This window comes from Trachypithecus francoisi, unplaced genomic scaffold, assembly GCF_009764315.1.
Source record: "Trachypithecus francoisi isolate TF-2019V2 unplaced genomic scaffold, Tfra_2.0 Lachesis_group0, whole genome shotgun sequence".
NCBI lineage: Eukaryota > Metazoa > Chordata > Mammalia > Primates > Cercopithecidae > Trachypithecus > Trachypithecus francoisi.
The window spans coordinates 148,822,135-148,844,425 of NW_022681453.1; positions in this window are offsets into that span (position 1 = coordinate 148,822,135).

Consider the following 22,291-nt stretch of genomic DNA (forward strand, 5'->3'; position numbering starts at 1 on the left):
TCTGACTTAATGGTCATCCAAGATAAAAAATTGAATGATTTTCAGATGATATGTAATATCTGTGTAACAAATTTTAACTGCTAATAAAAGCTTTTTATGAGAAATATTGTCTTATGTTCCTTACATAATACTTACCCAATAATTGTCTTGAAATCCATTTCCATTTTTCTATTTGCATTAGCAAGATAGGCTACATTTTGCTACTGTAAGATTTGGGCTCACCTTCAGCAACAAAGGTTTGTTTCTTATTTACAGGACAGTGTGAGTTGACAGGGGAGTCCTCTGCTCATTGTTATAACTTACGAAACAAGGCTGTTCGCAGACCACATTCTGACACATGCTTCCCAAATACTTCAGTATGGAATGAAAGGGCCAGATAATTGACTAGCAAAACTTAAACAGCTGACTCAGAAGTGACACATTACAGCCCAGAAAGTATCACATGGCTATACAGAACCTTAATGGAGAGGAAAACATACCTTTACTCAGAATATCAGCTAAAAGTAACAAGTTATTTGTACAACATTTATCCATTCTGCATCAATCTATTCATCTGTCTTTGCATAGTGCATTGCATTGGATATTTTCTTTTTCTTAATATCGCTGGCAACATTGATAGTATTTTCTAAACCTGGGCTCAACCAACACATGAGTGATTGAAACATCAAAATGCATTACAGGGATCATTAAACAAAGGAGAATTTTGAATATCAAAGTGGTGTTTCATTATAGAAACATTAGAAGTTGCCAAAGGAGTAAGGACCCTGGAGTGCTATAACTCACAATCCATTCCCTAGAATTTCATGCCTATTGAACCAGAACTTAACAATAAAAGTAGGTCTAATTGCTCACACTAGAAATGTTTTCTAATTCTTCAGATCAGTCATTCATGAGCTGAGGTTTATTTAAACACACCCTTGGTATGACAGAGTCTATGCTCTTTCCTAAATATAAGATCCTATATCTCAAAAGCAAAAATTGAAATGAGACACTCCTCACCTTCTCAAAATTAACTTAAAAGTAACAGAAAAAGAAAGTTCATACTTCTACTTTATAATTAAATTTCAAGTGTATAAGATTAAATCTTAACAGGTTATTAAAATTGGGCTTCCTTTTTCATTTAAATATTATTTTAAAGAAGATTATAATGAATAGACATTATTTTTTTACTGTGTGGCTGAGTCATAGACTACAAAGCAAACCCACGTCCTTGATATTGCAGTTTTAAACACAGGACATTCAGATGTGATTTATTTTGCCACAATAGCAACTCACACTAAACATATTATACTGAGAGAAGAACTATCTCATAACACTTCAGAGATTCTATCATGCTTCAAAACACAGATGGAAACATTCCACAAATACAAAGAAAATCTTCAAAATAGTCATCTCTTACTTTCAGGAGAAGCAATATTTATTTTGGTTAGGTGCATAAGTCCTAGTTTATAGACAGATATTGTTAAAAATTTTATTCATAGGTCTGTTAGTTGGGATTCTAAACTTGTTTTCTCAAAGGTGCAACGCAATGTTATGTTTAGTAATTGCTTCCCACAACCCATATTGTATCTGAGCTAAATTACTGATACAGCTCCTCTGAATCCTTGGTCTGATTTAAAATTTACCAAAAGATTCATCAGGGAGAAAAGAGAAATGCAATCTTTGATTATCGAAATAAAAAATGTTTGTCTTCAGCTTGTTCTCACATAATTTCTCCTGCTCCTCTCCAAACTACATGTGTTCCCAGCCATGCTCCAGACACCTGTGTCATAAACTGGTATCCCTTGGTCTTCTAGAATAGATCATAATTAGTATATTTAGTGGAAATATGTTTTTTTCTCACCTGTCCATAATCCAAGTAACTTTTCACATTGTCTCTGAACTTAGACTTCATGAAAATAAAGATATATTTAAAATAATCTGCAGTAGCATAATCAATAGACTTAATAGATCTCAATAAAGGGCTTTATAGATAGTTCTAAAATAAGAAACAGAGTTCCAAGTTCTGTCTAGAGATATATTTATGTCAATATACATAATATTCCCTGCGATTCTCTTGGGAGGTTTTACTTTTCCTCGGTTTGACTCATTCACTGAAGCTCTTAATAGCTTTATCATTTCATCTGCATATTAATCTATAAAACCTCCAACGTCTATATATATATGTGAAAACTATAAATTTATTTTTGGAATTACTTTTATAGCCATCATATAAGTTAATAATGTAGAACTGAAGTATTGTTTTGATAAACACACCAAAAACTTTAATTGGAGGTTTATGGATGCTTATACATTTTAACATTAAGTTTATTTTTATCATTTACTTTGTATTGTGACTGGCAAAGAGAATTAAATCAAATGGTAGAGTGTTACTGTTTTAAGAATTCATTATGGAAAAGAGTATGCTGATGCCTAAAGAAATTAAAAATAGAATTACCTTATGAACCAAGTAGCCCTCCTTTGAATATATATTCAAAGGAAATGAAATCATCACCTTCAAAGATAAATGTACTCTCATGCTCCTTGCAGCAATATTTACAATAGTCAGAATATGGAAACAACCTAGAAGTCTATCAATGGATGAATGTATAAATAAACTGCAATGTATGTGTACATGTATCTATATCTATATTTAATAACATATTATTTGGCCTTACAAATGGGGACGGGGAGTTCCTGCCATTTGCCACAAAATGAATAGACCTAGAAGACATGATGCCAAATGAAATAAGCCAGACACAGAAATAAAAATATTGCACGATCTCACTTATATTTGGAATCTGAAAGAAAACAAAAAAGAGGTTAAATATATAGAGATAGAAACCAAAACAGTAATTATCAGGGTCTAGGTAGGAGAAAGAAAATGGGGAGATGTAGGGCAAAGGATACAACATAGCAAATATGTGGGATGAACTATATATATATATATAATGTACAACATAAGGACTGTAGTTAAAAACAATGTATTATATTCAGGATTTTTGCTAAATGAGTGGATTATAGCTGGTCTTGCCACAAAGGGGGAAATGGGTAACTGAGTGAGATGATAGATATTTTCATTTACTACAGTAACCATTTTACTATGTATATGTATATTGTAACATCATTGTATATATTATACATACAACAATACAATTATTTTAACTTTTTAAAAAAATTATCTTGTAAACTTGATACATTTACAATTTATTAATAAACTTAAAAAAATAGAAAATTTGTATTTACAAATTGAGTCATATGCAATTTCTAATATTATCCAAAAGTCTATATATTTATAATTTCAAAAATAACCTAAATTTACAAAAAGCACTAAAATTCTAAGTAGTATGATATAATGGTGATGACGTGTATTGCACTTTTCTGCTGAACCATAAGGCAGGAGGAATATGTACCCAGTACAGACCTCAGCACATGTTCCTGACATTAACCAAGCATGAAGCCTGTGTTCTGTAGAAGCATAATCATATATGTGGTTTACTATAAGTGGAAATGTTCTTGCCTGATGTACTAAATGGATGCACATGCAGAAACATATGAATAAAGAAAGCAGGAGAAGCATTACAAAGTCTAAAAAAATAATTTACCTAGCTCCAGAAGTTAAATTTTAGTCATCATGCCTGTATTAAGTTTATTATATGCTATTTACATAAAGCATTACTTTGAAATTTTGACACTTTTAAAAGTAAAGTATATTAAAATCTATAATGCAGATCTGCCCCATTTTGCAGTTTCTCAGTACACATTTAGGAGGCACTGCTTTAACTTATTCCCATTTTTACTTACCTTCCACTTTCTCTCCTGGGTTGGATATTTTTATTACATTCAATTCTTCAATTAGATATATGTAACTTTTTTTAAAATATGTGAACACCTCTCTTCTTTTACTTACATACCATACAATAACTGGAAGCCACATTAAATAAGATAAAAACATTAGCTTAACTAAATTACTCATCATCTTTTCTTTCTACCTCCTAAATCTCCAATGATGACGTTTTCAGCTCCATTATTGCTTGTATACTTTCATTCAAAGTATGGTGCTATAAACTCTTTTGTTTCATATGCAATTTCAATTAATGTTGTTCCTTGTAGAGAGATAACAGAATCCCCTATCAATAATATTTTATTAACAGTGGTTAAATGCATCAACTTGAATTTACTTGTTTTAGATTTAATTTTAATCCTTAGATGTTTTTCCCATTGTACACAGGTTACACTACTGGATTTCTCTTGTTTTCTTTGTTTTTTGTTTTTATATAGAGAAAGGGTCTCACTGTCACCCTAACTAGTGTACAGTGGCGTGATCATAGCTCACTGTAAATTCCACCCGCTGGGGTCAAGCAATCTTCTCACCTCAGCCTCCTGAGTAGTTAGAACTGCAGGTGTATGCCACCATGCTCTGTTAATTTCATTATTTATTTATTTATTTCTGCAGAGACAGGTGTCTCACTGTGTTGACCAGCTGGTCTTGAACTCTTGGCCTTAAGCTATAGTCCACCTCAGGCTCCCAAAGGGCTGGGATTACAGACATGAGCCACTGTGGTAAGCCCTGGTTCATTTTTTTAATCACATGTTTTATTCTTTTAAAATTTTCTTTGCATTATGCTTAAATGCACCCACCAGCAAATTTTTTTCAGAAAATGTCATGGTATTCCACATGCCTGAAATATATCTGCTTTGCCTTCATATATATTTGATAATTTGGTTTGGCATTACAATTCGTTGCAAAATAATTGGGTTCAGAATTCTAAAAGGTTTGCTTATATTCATGATTTGCTATAGAAACACCAGATTGAATTATTTTTGTTATGTAACCTATATATATATATATATATATATATATATATTGAGAAGCAAAAAAAAGAACTTTAATGAAGACATATATTCCTGAATGGAAGATCTAATATTTTTAAAAGCTTATCTTCAAATAAATATATTGTCTTAATGTAATTATAAATAAAATCTCAAAGGTTTGTATTGCAGTGGTGGTGGTTTTTATTTTATGTATTTTTTTAAACTTTGATGAAGATATATATATATATATATACACATATACTAAAGCCCACCTCGAGTTGGTGGGGAAACACTTATCAAGAAGACTCCAAAAGAAAATGAGACTAAAATGCAAAATCTGAAAAAAGATATTGACAACACACGAATGACAAGGGATGGTATCAAGAATTAATAAAGAACCATTATAATAAGAAAACTTATAAAGAAATACTATGAATAAATGTGAACAAAATCAAGGACCATAAAGAACATAAAATAATTACTTTAGTTTTTAAAGTACACTGGGAAACTTCTAAGGCTTTGAACCATAAAACAAACTTATTTTGTCTATAACTTTAGTCTATTTCCATTTGGCAAGTCTGGCCTTCTTTCCCCAAAGGACATTTTCTAGATAGTTTCCTGATCTATCAGGACTGAGTGTTCTTCACTGCCTAATGCACTAACATAAACAGTAAATGGCTATAAGATCAAACAAGCAGTAGTCAGGAAGAGCTTTTATACCCTGAGGTCAAAAATGTGTAAAAGAAGCAGGGAGGTGAGTATGCTAGGTTAGTGAGACAGACCATAGGTCAATACTAAGAAAGTATTCGCTGGGCCAATAAAGAGTCCTCTAGTCAAAGCCCTCTGTTACAGAAGTTCCACATCCTATAGGAATGGGCCTGCACAGTCATCAGCCAAAACTACTAAGGAAAGTACGACCTTAGGATAAGGTAGATCCAGGAAGGGTCACTGAGGGAGCTGTCAGTGAACTGCACTCCCGATAGTAGGAAATCTGAAGAGTATATTTTCAAGGTCACCACACCCAATACTATGAGTTAATATTTACCTATAAGCTCAATTACACACCTAAAATAACTAACAGAGCTGTTTATTCAATTAACTACTAACATAATTATTTTATGATTCTTTGATGAAGGAAAAGATGCATTCATTATATTACTGCATGACTTTTTTTCTTGAATGAGCACAATTTACTAAATACAACAAATTGTAAATATTACAAAATCCCAAAATATTTGTAGTTTCTGATAGCAGAAATTATATTTAACTTAATTAAAATAGAAAGAAGTGATATTTTGGGGGATGAAGCAAGAATTTTCTATAGAATACACAACGATTTGTCAGAATTTTAAAACGCATTTGTGATTTGGAATAATTACAGCAAAATCAGGTCCATAAAATATTTAAAATTGTATTTAAGGAAGTTTCTATGTAGACATTCATAGGTAAAAATAAAGATCACAATGTAATTAGAAATCCCTAATTATAAAAATATGAAGATTTAAATTGGTCATGGTTTCTTCAAGCTGAACTCATAAGATGATATTTAAGATAAGTGAACCTTAACATGAAAATTATTTTTGAGTTTTTGGAGTTCTGATGATGTAAAGTGGATTATCAGCTCCCTCAGGCACTACAGGTTTATGTGTATGCTTCCAAGTCTCTTCACCAATCTATCATTTCTAAATAAAGTATATTTCAGCAGCAGAAGGGTTTTGAAAATTACCAAAATCCTTTGGAAACAGATCTGGCAATGACTGAATAAATGAACAAAACAGGAAAGTGACAAGAAAATGTTACCATAGAAATATAGGTAAAAATGTATTTTTACTTCCTGACTTTAACTGTCCGAAAAGATAGTAAACCTATCTTCAAGTATCTAAAGTCCTTGTCCCTTTAATTACATTATTTCCCATAAACAGTGGCATTCCATTAAGGACTGAGACCATGATTCAGCCAACCCTCACAGGTTTGGTTCCTGAAGCAGACTCTGAAACAAAGATTAAAACACAGGAAATTTATGAGGGAATGCCCTTCAATCAACATATATGAAAGGGTAGGAAGACAACATTATTTGAGCACAGAGAGAAGCTGTCTGAAAGGTAGAAACCATGGTTGGAATGTTTGTGTTCCCTCAAAATAGATATGCGGAAATTCTAACTCCAAAGATGATAATATTAGAAAGATGGGGCTTTTGAGAGGCAATTAGGTCATGAGGGCAGAGCCCTTTCATAAGCGATTCACCCTTATAAAAGAGACCCTCGAGAGCTAGCTAGCCCACTGCCACCATGTGTGAACACAGCAAGAGGACCTGCCATCCATGAACCAGAAAATGGGCCCCAGCAGACACTGAATCTGCCAGTACCTTGATATTGAATTTGATAGCATCCAGAACTATGAGAAATAAATTTCTGTTTTTTATAAGCTACTCAGTCTTTGGTCTCTTGTTCCGGCAGCCTAAATTAACGTACATTTCCATGTATTCTCCGCAAAAGCCTTACCAAAGCCTCGGGGATCTTTAAGTCATCAGGCCCCTCATCATTATCCTGAGTTGGGCAAAACTGCCTGCTTTCTTATTCCCACTGTGTTAATCATTCTCTGGATGTGGGTTGCCTCAGAAAAAGCTCGGGTCCATGTGCAAAGCTGCTGAATACAACCCCAAAAAAGGTTGACAGCTGAAGGTTCTCTACTGGCAACACTCCAAGCAGCTTTAAAAATAAATCCTTTCATCCCGAAAGGGTAACTGATGTCCTGTCACATCCTTCGTTATATCTGCAAAAGAAGTTTTTAACGAAGACTACAAGACTACAAAGAAATACACATCCACATAAACAAAATAAACTGATCTTTCATGAAGAACCAAAGGATATACAATGGAACAAAAATATTCTTTTCAACAAATGATGCTGGAAAAACTGGACATCCTCATGCAGAAAAAGAAAATAAAACAATAAAAGAATCTACCCATAGACCTTTCACCCTTTACAAAAATGAACTTAAAATGTATCATAGACATAATTATAAAATGTAAAACTCCTATAAGATAACGTAGGAGAAAATCTAGATGGCCTTAGGTTTTGTGATGACTTTTTAGACACACCACTAAAGGCACAATTCATGATGAAATAATTGATAAGCTGCATTTCATTAAAATTAATAACTTTTCTGTGAAAGACACTAAAATGAGAATGAGAAGACAAGCCACAGACTGGGAGAAACTATTTGTAAAACACATACAGGCATACTTTGTTTTATTGGATTAGACCTTACTGTGCTTCACATATATTGTACCTTTACAAATGGAAGATTTGGAAACTAGAAGTGGCTGGCTCATAAAGTTTAAGAAAAGAGCCTTCTCCATAACAAAACAAGGAAAAGTGAAGTGGTAAGTGCTGATAGACAAGCTGCAGCAAGTTATCCAGAAAACCTACATGACATCATTAATAAAAGTGTCTACAGTAAAAAACAGGTTTTCCATGAAGGTAAAACAACCTTATATTGGAAGAAGATGCCATCTAGGACTAAAGAGAAGCAGCTAAAGAGAAGCAAATACCTGGCTTTAAAATTTCAAAGGAGAAGCTAACTCTCTTGTACGTAGCTAATGCGGCTGGTGACTTTAAATTGAAACCAAAGCTTATCTGCCATTCCAAAAATTCGAAGACCCTTAAAAGTGATTATAAATTACTCTACTACAAAGACACATGCACACGTATGTTTATTGCAGCACTATTCACAATAGCAAAGACTTGGAATCAACCCAAATGTCCATCGGTGACAGACTGGATTAAGAAAATGTGGCACATATACACCATGGAATACTATGCAGCCATCAAAAAGGATGAGTTTGCGTCCTTTGTAGGGACCTGGATGCAGCTGGAAACCATCATTCTTAGCAAACTATCACAAGAAGAGAAAACCAAACACCGCATGTTCTCACTCATAGGTGGGAACTGAACAATGAGATCACTTGGACTCGGGAAGGGGAACATCACACACTGGGGCCTATCATGGGGAGGGGGGAGGAGGGAGGGATTGCATTGGGGAGTTATACATGATATAAACGTTAGGCACATGTACCCTAGAACTTAAAGTATAATAATAATAAAAAAAAAGTATACTAAATCGACTCTGCCTCTGCTCTGTAAATAGAACAACAAATCCTGGATTATAGTACATTTGTTACAGCATAGTTTACTGAGTACTTTTAAGTCCACCATCAAGACCTACTGTTTGGCAAAATAGATTCTTTTGAAAATATTACTGTACATTGACAATGCACCTGGTCATCCCAGAACTCTGATGGAGATGTACAAAGAAATAAATGTGTTTTCATGCCTGCTAACAAAATATCCATCCTGATCCATTTGCCTATGGATCAGTGATTTTCGCTTTCAAGTCTTCTTACTTAAGCAATACATTTCAGGCGGGGCGCAGTGGTTCACACCTATAATCCAGTGGTGTCTTTTATTCTGAGAGTGACCTGGAACACTTCTGAATGACTCTTATTCAATTCATGCATTAATATCTCCAATCAGTTTACAATAAAGGATCTTGTACAACTAGATTATTCTGTCTCTTGAAACCAGTTTTATGCCTTCTAGTTCTGATCAATTTTGTCTTGAGATTTCCCGTTTTACTTCTCTAAGGCCAGCAACAGTTCACTTCTGGGAGAATGTTGCTATTGCTTGCATGTATCACATATGCATATTAACTTCCTATATATATATATATGTTTGTAAACACATACATATATATATACACACCCTGTGGCTATTAGAAACTTACTTTGGTTATTGTTGAGCGTGTTATGTAGTAGAATCTTAAGTATAGATAAAGCAAGGTAGTTCTATATGCTTTTTGTTTTGTTTTGTTTTGTTTTTTTTGAGATAGAGTCTTTCTCTGTCACCCAGACTGGAGTGCAGTAGTGTGATCTCGGCTCACTGCAGCCTCCACCTCCCAGGCTCAAGTGATTCTCCTGCCAGTCTCCTGAGTAGCTGGGATTACAGGCACACACAATCACACCCGGCTAATTCTTGTATTTTTAGTAGAGATGGGGTTTCCCCATGTTGGCCAGGCTGGTCTTGAACTCCCAACCTCAGGTGGTCTGCCCATCTCAGCTACTTCAAGTGCCAGGATTACAGGTGTTAGCCACTGTACCCCACCAAGGCAGTTCTATTTGATCAGTTGCTTGATCTACCAGATATATTCACCAATTCAGTGTGTTTTTACTGAGCAGATACACAGTTCTAAAAACTTTGCTAGACAGTAGGGAAATAATATCAAACCCAAACTGATGCTATTCTTCATAGAAAGAATTCTTGGTGAGCTATTTATCACATATTTTGTTACAAAAGGAAATTAAATCTGTACAACGAAATTTCCTGCTTCTTTATAAAAGAAGCTTTATAACATCATAACTAATGATGACACAGGCTTTATTAACTATTCTAATGAATTTTTTAAAACTATTTAGGCTATTTACACTGCAGTATCAATGGCAAGATTCATCTCTTTCAGCCTCATTTATTTGAAAGATGAATAATTGCATGAGTTAGCTTAATTGTTACTTTAATTAGTGTTATAGTTTTAATTTGGTTCTTATTTGTGGAGTACATTAATTAGCATTTGTATTAAGAAATCCAACCTGTTCTTTTTCTAGTTTATTTGTTATAACAAAAAGTATTGTAGTGATATTAATAATTGATTTGACAGATGATTTTTCTGTCACTCTCTGTGTATCATAACCATTTGATCCAATAATATTATTTGGAAATGTCTACATTACAAAATTTTATGAAAAGAATTTAAAATTCAAAATATAGTATTGAAATTGTTGATCTCAGGATGTTATTTAGCCTTTCATTAGTTATATGAGCTTTGCATGAATCATCATCATTACTACATGGTTCAAATTTTAAGCCTGAAATATAAGCAAAAGAGTAAAGAGTTATTGCAAAATGTAGATACACACTTAAGTTAGAATTTATAATTCAATAGCATATCAATTGGGAAATCACTGATAAACAGTTTTATTTAGAAACAAATAATTTGTCAAATGAATTCAGTTAGTCTTCTGTTCAAAGCAAGCAGATTTATTTGCTGAACAATTTATCTGAAAAATTATTATACTGATGTGCAATTCAATTTTCCAGGGAAAATTTTAGTCCACAGGTTTTCTCAATTATTATTATCTTCATTGTTTCTTTTCTCCAGGATGCGTTTTAGAAGCAACATTTTTTAAATACAGTCAACTAACAATGTTATACATTTAATTCGTCCTGGCTTATGTTTAAAACAATTTCAGAATTTAAAATCTAACTGTAATGATATTTAAATAATGGAAGATATAGGTATGAAATTTGTTTCTAACTTGCTGTTCTCATTGTTTGGGAAACACACAATATAAAACTGGGCATTGCACCAAGAAGAGAACTCATGGCATTTTGTAAATAATTAAAGACCATAAAAAAATCTGGGCTGCCTAAATTTTGAGCAAATAATGTAGTAAACAAAAACAGGTGTGAATGAATCAGAAAGAGGACAGAAATATACAAATAAACAAAGTTGGGGGAAATTGTTGAAGTCAGTATGTGTGGCAAAAACAATCTGAATGAAGTAAAAGCAGTTAGGAAGTTCGGTGTATAAGTAAAATAAAATAAAATAAATTGACTGGGATATGGAGAGACCAGGGCCCAAAATCCATCAAATGCTGATAAGTAGGTTGTACAAGTAAAGCTTGTGATCTAATACAAATAACTTGAGTTACAAAGTCTTCCTGACCACCACTATAGGTATTACAGTGATAATGATTGCAGGATATATGAAGGGCTACAGTAAGACTTGAATCTCTTAACTATCTCTAAATATATAGAAAAAAACTTTTAAATTATAATAACTTGCAATAAGATTGAGTAAGCAATCATTTCCTGATAAATGCTATTCTTGTTATGGAATTACTGAAATATTTATCATGTTGGAAGTTATAGTTATTTGCATATATGAACACTCTTAATTGCATTTGCATATATGTCATTATAATTATCCAACTTGCATATAAATTGAAAGATTGGATTATATTATTTGAGTGCTTCAGAGGAATTGCAAAATTATGAGAGCATTTCACAGAAAACTACATTTTAACCCGCAAATGCATAACCAAATATTCCTTTAAAATTTATTATTATTATTATTATCTATTCTGTAACCCATGTACATAGAGAACATTTCAAATTTAAAAAATGAATCATAGAATAAAAACCCTTGATGCAGTGCACAGATTGACAAATAAAATATTACTGTTACCTTTGATGCCCTCAGAGTAGCTCTATCCAAATGCATCTATATTCCTCCAAATAATGTCATCCATTAACTTGGATTTTTTATTTAATTGTGGAATAATACACACTTAGATAAAAGTAAATAAAACAAAAATCTACAGCTCAATAATTTATCCAAAGGCAAACCCTGTGTGATATCCAATCAGGAAAAGAAACACAACATTATGAGCACAGCAGAAGTTTCTTTTGTGCCCCATCTCAGGCATCAGACACTGCCAAAGTGAACAGTGTGCTGACTTTCATGCTCTCTTTTAGAGTTTTACTATTTCAGCAGGCATTGGTTTAATTTTGCTATGACTTTAATGCTTTCTTTTGGAGGTTTACTAGTTCCACAGGCATTGGCTTAATTTGGGTAGTTTTTGAATTTCATATAAATAGCATCGATGTAATAAGTGCTTTTCTGGATCTGGATTTTTTTGTTCAGAATATGCTTCTTACATTTTTCCACGTTATTATGTGTAGCTGTATTTTATTGTAGTATAGGATGTTACCGTATGATGATATCACAATTTATCCATCCTAAGTATTCATTTCGAATGTTATGAGTTTATTATTACTATTAAGTAATTCATTGATGGCTGTTCTTATACAAATTATTTAAAGGCACATATGTAATAAGTTCTTTTGTCTATATCTAGATATAAAGTGGCCAGGTCATATGGCACTTTATACCAGTTCTAGCATATAGTAGAAGTTTATTTTCTAAAGTAGTTGTACAATTTATCTCTAAACAGATAAAACAACCCTTAGAAACATAATATATTTCTTATATCCATCCTTATCAACTATTCATCTGTGCTTTGAAATTATTTTATTTAATAAATTGTTAGATTAGATAATAATATATCATGTTTTCAATTACATTTTCATCTGCAATTTTTTAATTAATTTATTTTTTGTTTTTTAAAGTGACCTTTTAAAGTGTCTTTAAAAGGAAGTGTGTGTTATTCCACAATTAAATAAAAAATCCAAGTTAATGGATAACACTGTTTGGAGGAATATAAGTATACAGCTCAATGAATTTTGATAAGCTAACTCTCCTGTGAAGCAAAAGTCATACGGACTTTTGGAACAGATTATTATCAACACCTCAGAAGTATTCTGTGCCCCCTCCAGACACTTCTACTGAACCATTATATTAATATCTAACTCCATAGGTTTATTTTACCTGAAGGCATCAGTGTATCACTTCTCCATGTATGCATATTCTCATCTGGTAAATTTTCAGTGTCCTCTCACTCTAACTTTGAGCTTGACCATAGGACTTGCTTTGGTCAAGAGGGTGGTAACAAAAGTAAATTAAGCAGAGACTTGAAAAGGACTTGCCTGATTGGGATTACCTTTGTTTTTGTTCTTAGCTATAGACATGATAAATTACCCACAAATTATATTACACATTATGTTATATTATCTACAAATCCACAAATATAAATTCTATTATCCACAAATTATATTATTACACTATAAATAAATCCACAAATTATCCTGCTAGAGGATGAGAGATACCTGAAGAAGATCAGGGCCACCCAGGTATCTCAGATGAGATCATCCTAGTTCAGCTCACAATCAACTTTCCATTAGGTATTCAGAGATCAAAAGAATAATCTAAGTAAAGTTCATTTTATTGCCTATCCAATGACTAAATAAATAAATAAAGCATTATTATCTTAAGACACCATTATCTGTGTGTTTTTCCTTTTCCTTTTTCTATTTTTTCAGCACAGCATTATGTTATTAGTAGCACTGTATAACTGATAACGTAGTCATCATTATTTTGTTATCAATATCTAGAGAAAGTTTTCAAAATATCACCAAGTCTGATGTTTACTGCAAGATTTGTTTTAACACTCTTAGTCATAGTAAGGAAATTCTTTTCTATTGTTAGTTAGCAATTTTTTCTCTCATAAATGGCTACTAAATTTTCTCAAATGCATTTTCTGCATGAGTAAAGATGATGATGATTATCATTAGATTTTCTTATACAGGTTAGAAATTGCACCCTCTTTTTGTATTCTTAAAAAAGTTTATGGAAAACTGTTATTTGTTTTTTTAATGTTGTAGAAATTCACCAATGAAGCAATCATGTCTCTGAGAATTTTTATTGAGAGGTTTTCTGTAATAGATTCAATTATTTTTAAGATGTAGGAAGAAGACATCCACAGCCAACAGACACATGAAAAAATGCTCGTCATCACTCGCATCAGAGAAATGCAAATCAAAACCACAATGAGATACCATCTCACACCAGTTAGAATGGCAATCATTAAGAAGTCAGGAAACATAGATGTTGGAGAGGATGTGGAGAAATAGGAACACTTTTTTCACGTGGGATTGTAAACTAGTTCAACCATTATGGAAAACAGTATGGCGATTCCTCAAGGATCTAGAACTAGATGTACCATATTGACCCAGCCATCACTACTGGGTATACACCCAAAGGATTATAAATTCTCTACTACAAAGACACATGCACAGTATGTTATTGCGGCACTTTCACAATAGCAAAGACTTGGAATCAACCCAATGTCCATCTGTGACAGACTGGATAAGAAAATGTGGACATATACACCATGGAATACTATGCAGCCATCAAAAGGATGAGTTTGCGTTCTTGTAGGGACATGGATGCAGTGGAACCATCATTCTTAGCAAACTATCACAAGAAGAGAAACCAAACACCGCATGTTCTCACTCATAGGTGGGAACTGAACAATGAGATAATTGGACTCGGGAAGGGGAACATCACACACTGGGGCCTATCATGGGGGGGGGGGGAGGAGGGAGGGATTGCATTGGGGAGTTATACATGATATAACGTTATGCACATGTACCCTAGAACTTAAAGTATAATAAAAAAAAAAAAGAAAAAAAAAAAATCTATTAGTATCAGTGTTGATAAATTGTTGTTTCTGCATAACTTATGTTATCTCAATTGTAATTTACTGTCATAATGTTGTTAGTAATTATTTACAATAATGTCTCTCGATCTGTAGTGATGTCCTCATTTAAATTATTGTTATCAGCAATTTGTTATATCTTTCTTTCCTCCTTCCCTTTATCTCTGCCTTTCTGTCTTTACTCTGACTAGGGTTTTATTATTTTATCAAGTTTTTATTATAGTAAACTTTCATTTAGTTAGTATTCTCTATTGTATATTTGTTTTCTATTTCACTGATATCTGATATTGTTTTGTTACTCAGTTTTTCTAGATTTTTTGTGTTTAATTTGTCTTCTTTTTCTTGGTTCTTGAGATGGATGCTTAGATCAATCTTTTTCACTTCTTCTTTAGTAATGTGAGCACTTTAGAAACCAAATATTCATCTAATTAATATTGAAGTGTGCCCTTCAGGTATTGATATGTCATCATTTAATAATAATTAATTTCATTTCTTTAAATTTCCCTTGTTACATTTTTTTATTTAACTCATAAATTATTCAGAAATGCATACCTTAATTTCCCAGTAGTTACAGGCTTTCCATTTGTCATTTTTTTTTTATTGGTTTCTACTTAATTTCACTCTAAGAAAATTATTGGGATAATTTAAATTTAGTGGAATTGAGGTAAGGTTTATTTTATGACCCCGCATAAAGAAATCATTTTTTTTTGTTTTGCACTTATCTGAAAAAATACTTGTATTCTATTATTGCCCAATATAATGTTGTATAATTTCTCATAGGTTTTCTCATTAAATTTTGTTTTTCATTAAGTCTGTCTATTTCACTTAATTTTTCCTGTCAGCTATTAGTGAAATATATTAGTGTTTTTCTCTACAATTGTGAATTTTCTTATTTCATTCTTTAGCCTAGTAAGTTTTTATTTATTTTGAATATATGCTATTGGATGCATATATCTTTAAAACGGTGATATTACGCTAGTATATTTACTAGTTCAATGACATTAGCATAATTATTCTTTATATTTTTATATTATTTTTATCTTAAAAATTATACTATCTATTATTGAGTTGCACCAAATTTTTTATAGTTTGCATCATGTTTTTATGTTATTTAAACTTTAATCATACGTTTAAAATAGGACTTGCATTTAAGATGTGTTTCATGTTGGTAGCATGTAGTTGTACAAAAAAAAATTTTTGTATCCACTTTGTATCAACTTTTAACTTTCAAAGTTGAGGAATTTACTCAACTTACATTTAATGAAATTATAGGCATAAGATAAAATTAAACACTTCTGAACCCATGTATTATGGTATGGCCATCTATCTTGCTTTGATCAATGAAATGAGTGGAAATTGAATGTGTTGTTCTCAGGCAGAGACACTCAAATTACCAGTTAAGAGATCATATAACTCTTTTCCCCTTGTCATACCAATCTTGGAAGCACACAAATAGAATTTTCATAAGCCTTGATCCCTATGAGAGGATGATGTAGAGAAAAAATCCAACTCCAACAAGCCATGTTTATTGGCTTGTTGGAAAAGTGCCATGAGCATAAAGTGAATATTTGATCTGTTAAACCTCTGAAATTTTGAGGAATTTGGGCCTAGCCTATTTATGGTAGCATATGAAGTTTTAAAATAAGGATTCAATTTAATATATAATTATTGAAGTTTTCTATTTTATCTTAATTTTTTGTTTTTTTTTTATTTTTCTAGCAATCTTTCCATTTTACTTATTTATTTAACTGGCATAAAATTATCAAATTATGTAGTACGTACTCTCATGATCTTTGTAATCTGTATAGACTGTCGTGATGATCCTTTTGTATTCATAATTCATTTTGTGCCTACTCTTTTTCATTAACTGATTAGTCTTTGAAAGTGTTCATCAATTAGTAATTTAAAAGAACTAACAATTGTCTGGGTTAATTTTTTCTGTCGTTTTAATTACACAACATTAATTTCTGCTGTTGTATTTTTTTTTCCATCTATATTCTCTGGGCTTAGATTGCTTCTTTTAAAATTTCTTGAAATAGCCTCCTTAGTTTGATAGACTTTTAATTTTTATATAACATAACTTTATATTTTTTTTTATTTTTTATTTTTATTTTTTGAGACAGAGTCTCGCACTGTTGCCTGGGCTGATGTACTGTGGTGTGATCCTGGCTCACTGCAACCTACGTCTCCCAGGTTCAAGCACTTCTCCTGTCTCAGCCTCCCAAGTAGCTGGGATTACAGGCACCGGCTACCATGCCCAGCTAATTTTTTGTATTTTCAGTAGAGATGGGGTTTCACTATGTTGGCCGGGCTGGTCTCAAACTCCTGACCTCGAGATTGCCACCTCATCCTCCCAAAGTGCTGGGATTACAGGCATAAGCCACCGGGCCCTGCTGGTATATTTTCTTTAAGCAGAAACTTGTTAGTCTTCTGGCTCTGGATATTTTCATCATGCTTCAGTAAAATATATTTTCTAATTTCACTATAAATTGACTCTCTGATGAGTCATATTTATAGAAATATTTATGATAATTCCTACATTGGTTCCTATTCTTGTTATTTATTTCTTAATAGATTTCAATGTGGTAAATATACATAATATAGATGATTCAATTATTTGAAACTTAGAGTCTTCCATGAAAACTCGTAACTAAGAGTATGACCTCATGTGATTGATTTCATACTTAAACCTGTGCTACCTTTGTGGCCTAAGACATTCCAAATGGAGAATTTGATTTAAACTGGTTCTACGTTGCTAATGCCCCTTCACGTCTGGTAGAAAAAGACATTAATCTTCTATGACCAAAAAGTATTTTCAGTAAATTATTTTCAAGAAAAATCAGCAGTCAATAGGCAACCACATACATTATTTAATGGAACTAGGTGCTTGAGTTTAGAAACAGCAAAAACAGCAACAGAAACAATAAAAAGCATGAAGAGACTCTTTAAGGCTTTACACACTACAGTTTTTAGATGTGAAATGCTAAATAACTGAGTTGATTTATTTAAAACAATGAACAAAAACTGTCTTTTTGCTTTTAAAAGCACATTTAATTTTAGTATGATCTCATATAAAAGCAATGAAACAAAAAAGAAAAAAAGGTACTTATAGAGACCTCTTAAATGACAAAACATCTATGAATCTTAAACATTTATGGCATGCAAATACAGTTGATACAGCAAGATACAGTAACCATATAGGTGTCAGCAACATGACAGTCTCCCTAGGTTGATTACTTTTAGATATGCTTTTTACATTTATAATATTTTATATATATATATATATATATGATATAAACATATTTTCTGTTTCATATCTTAATAACAGTGTGAAAGTTAAATATGTTTAAAATGATAATTTTAATGCACTTTAGTAAATTTTATATCACAATTTGAAGCACAAATTTAATCCCATAGCATATATGTGTTAGAAAATGTTTATTCACATATACAGAGACATTAATAAATGTTCAGTTAGGATATAAGAAAGTATAAATAATTGCCAAGATACTTTTTAATTTTCAGAATAACTATGGCTAAAAAAACTAAATAGTAGACCTCAATACTTTTATCAGTATCCAGTTCAGACAGACAAGTAAAAGGAGAGTATAGAAGACATGGAAAACACTGTGGGGAGGTCAAAAGTGTATCTACTTACATCTAGAGAAATAAAACAGAATAGAAAAGAGAAAACATGCGAAGAGAATGAAACAAATAGTTATCAAATCTAATTTTGGAAAAAGGTCTTGAGTTATAATACTGGACAGTATGAACATAGCTTGGTTAGAACTGTTCATTTTGCACAAGAGAAGGATGAATAATGCCTGTAAAACAGCTGGGGTTCCACTAAATACTTAGACAGCATGTTATATTCAAATAACTGGAAGTATACAAAGATACTTAATTTAACACAAATAGAGAAAAAACTTGGCTAGATCTGCATCCATTAAAAAATGTAATCAAATTATAAAAAGAAAAGTAAGTCTAGGGACAAGATCTGTTCACTAGTGTGCTCTAACAAATAGTCTATAAATTATTTTCAATAATAAACTTAAAATGAGAGAGAGAGATTGAGAGAACATTCCCAAATTCATTAGATGAGACTTACATAACCATGGTACCAAATCCTGATAAACCAAATGACACAATTTAGTATGGATTCAAAAATCAATTATTAGTGAATCAAACTGAAAATTATTTCTTTATTGATATGCTATTATTAACTTAGTTCCTAAACTTGGAAGTGCGCTTAAGTTTAGAAAATATAGTTGGCCGGGCGCGGTGGCTCAAGCCTGTAATCCCAGCACTTTGGGAGGCCGAGACGGGCGGATCACGAGGTCAGGAGATCGAGACCATCCTGGCTAACATGGTGAAACCCTGTCTCTACTAAAAAAATACAAAAAACTAGCCGGGCGAGGTGGCGGGCGCCTGTAGTCCCAGCTACTCGGGAGGCTGAGGCAGGAGAATGGCGTAAACCCGGGAGGCAGAGCTTGCAGTGAGCTGAGATCCGGCCACTGCACTCCAGCCTGGGCGACAGAGTGAGACTCCGTCTCAAAAAAAAAAAAAAAAAAAAAAATATAGTTATGCAATTCAATATATTAATTGAAGGAGAAATATCACATAAATATCTCACTATCTGAAAGAGTTTTTTACAAATAAATTTTAATTATAGTAATTTTAAATGATTATATTAAAGTATTTGATTATGTTAAAGCTTTTGATTATAGTAATTAAGAAAACAATTCTCAGAGAATAATAAAAGAAAACTTCTTTACTTGATAATGATTATATATCAATATCCTAAAGCAAATGTAGTATCATACTTAATATTGAAACTTAAGATGATTGCCTTTTGAAATCAAGAAGAAATTTGCCTACTAAATATTTCCCCTATTTAACATAGTCCTGGCATGCTTGGTGAATGGAGTCAAGCAAAGCAAAAATAAGAATATGTAACAATTATAATTAAAGAAATTAAGTTATTGTTAAATATAATTACCAAGGAAAAAGCATAGTTTATCAGAACTTACACAAAATTGTCAATTACAAGTGTTTTCTATACATCAGTGATTACTAGATAATGCAATTGAACTTAAGATACCATCCATATACTAAAAAATATTACAGACAAATGAGTCTAGACAAAAACTAAGATCACATAAGTCAACTCTGCTTGAAAAGAGGAATTTTAGAGACCAATTAAAAGACAAAGTACTTTACCTAAATTCAAAGAATAATATTCTAAGGTGCACAGTAAGAGATTCTCACCTTCATTCCCCAGTAAAAACCAATAATTTGAATCTATCCACACACACAGTAGCCCTCACAGGACTCCAGAGTCCAAATAAGAACGTGGAGCAACACGGTGGAGTATTACTGGAGAGATTCCCATACCTGAGATGTCTGGAGACAGCTAGGAAGGAGCAAAGGAGAGGGGCAGGGGCTATCAGTATCAGCCACTCGACGGATGTCACCACAGTCCCCAGTGGCTAGCTTTGTACTCCGGCAGCCTTTGCCAATGAGCTATTCAACAGCTCCTACAGTAGGCAAGAACTACCAAACATTTTCACACTAGAGGTCCCCTTATTGTTCATTAGCATAGACCCTTGCTTCCTGCTGTATAGAGGAGAACTGCAGTTTTTGCAATTAAGTAACAGCCATCATTACTATGGACCCAATGGAAAAGAAGAGGCTACTGGGCCCTTTCACCCAAGAAGGAGCCTTTGTTGTGCCACCCAGGACTGGGGTTGTTACTCTCCCAAGCCTGCACATGTCCTAGACCTCAGAACCTTGGCCGCTTAGCATTTACCTCTTCTCCAGACCATGACTCCATAGTCACGTGTCATGCCTCAAACATCACATACACCATCACTGTGGGCTAGCCAGACCCCTGAATTTGGAGCCATGGTTGCTCTTTATGCACCTGCACTTTCAACCCTGGCTCCACAGTCATGCTATTAGGGCCCACTTCTTAGACATCAGATCTACTTCACAAAGGGAGCTCCTAAACTCCATACCCTGGAGCTGTTGTAGTCCTGCGTGTATCTGCACTCTGAACCTCAGCTGCTTCGATGTTCCACAGCACCGAAAAATTGCACACTGTTGCCCACACTGAAAGAAGAATAAGTAGAATTTAGTATCCTCACCACACACACACAAAAGGTAACCATGAGAGGTGATAGGCATGTTAATTAGCTTGACTGTAGTAATCATTCCATGGATGTATATAGTATATCAAACCTCACTTTCTACCCCTCAATTATATAGAATGTTTGTCAATAATAGCTCTATAAAGCTGAATAAAGGAATAATATTGTATAATCTTTCATAGGGTATTCTAAGGTTTAAAGATATAAAACATCTTCAAGTTAACCAAAAATAAACTATTTATTTTATAAGCCCATTTTATACGCATTCGAAAGATTAAAATAAAGGAAAAAAAAAGACTAGCAATGTTAAGTCTTGATAAGGATGTAAAACAAATGGAATACTTATAAAATCTTATACAGTTATTTATATCTACCCTATGACTCAGAAATTTTACTGCTATTTAACCAAGAAATGACTTGCTCAAGAGTTTTTAATAGTATTTTTTCCTCATAGCCCCAACCAAACAATTCAAACATCCTTTAACCGAAAATTCTGTTAAGAAAAGTGTTTGTTTAGTTCTACACCAAACTCTTTAGAATGGTTTGCTGTGGACATTCAGTGTAAAGAAAATGGAGAATAGAGAGAAAAGGAGGGGAGGGAGGGAGAAAGAAAACAAAGAAGATAAGGTGCAGGTTAGGAACAGTGATAATAGGTTTAATAAATATCATTCTGAAACCCCAAATACCTGATGTGCAAAAAGTATACATAAATGAAAAAGTAACTTTTGTGGGAATAAATGATCTATGAACTTTTTCCATATTTCTCTAAGGCCAAGACTTTCTAAGATTAAATTATTGTCAATGCTGTTACAAATAAGTGTTAGAGATAGCAATTTATTAGGAGAGATTTACAGAAATATTGCCTCTAAACCCATTCATTAATATTCTCAAAAATAATGAGCCTAGAAAACTAGAGATTTGTTTTGTTTTTATTACAGGATAAATTTCTGTTTCTCCAGAAAGCAGGCACAGCTGTGCATGCTACTATATATAAGCTCTGGGATTTATAATTTCAGATTTCCTTTCCTATAGTGCAGATGTCCCTGGATCTGCAGGGTGACATTTGCTCTTATCATTTTGCCCCAAGGGGCAAATTAGACAGAGGGCACCAGCA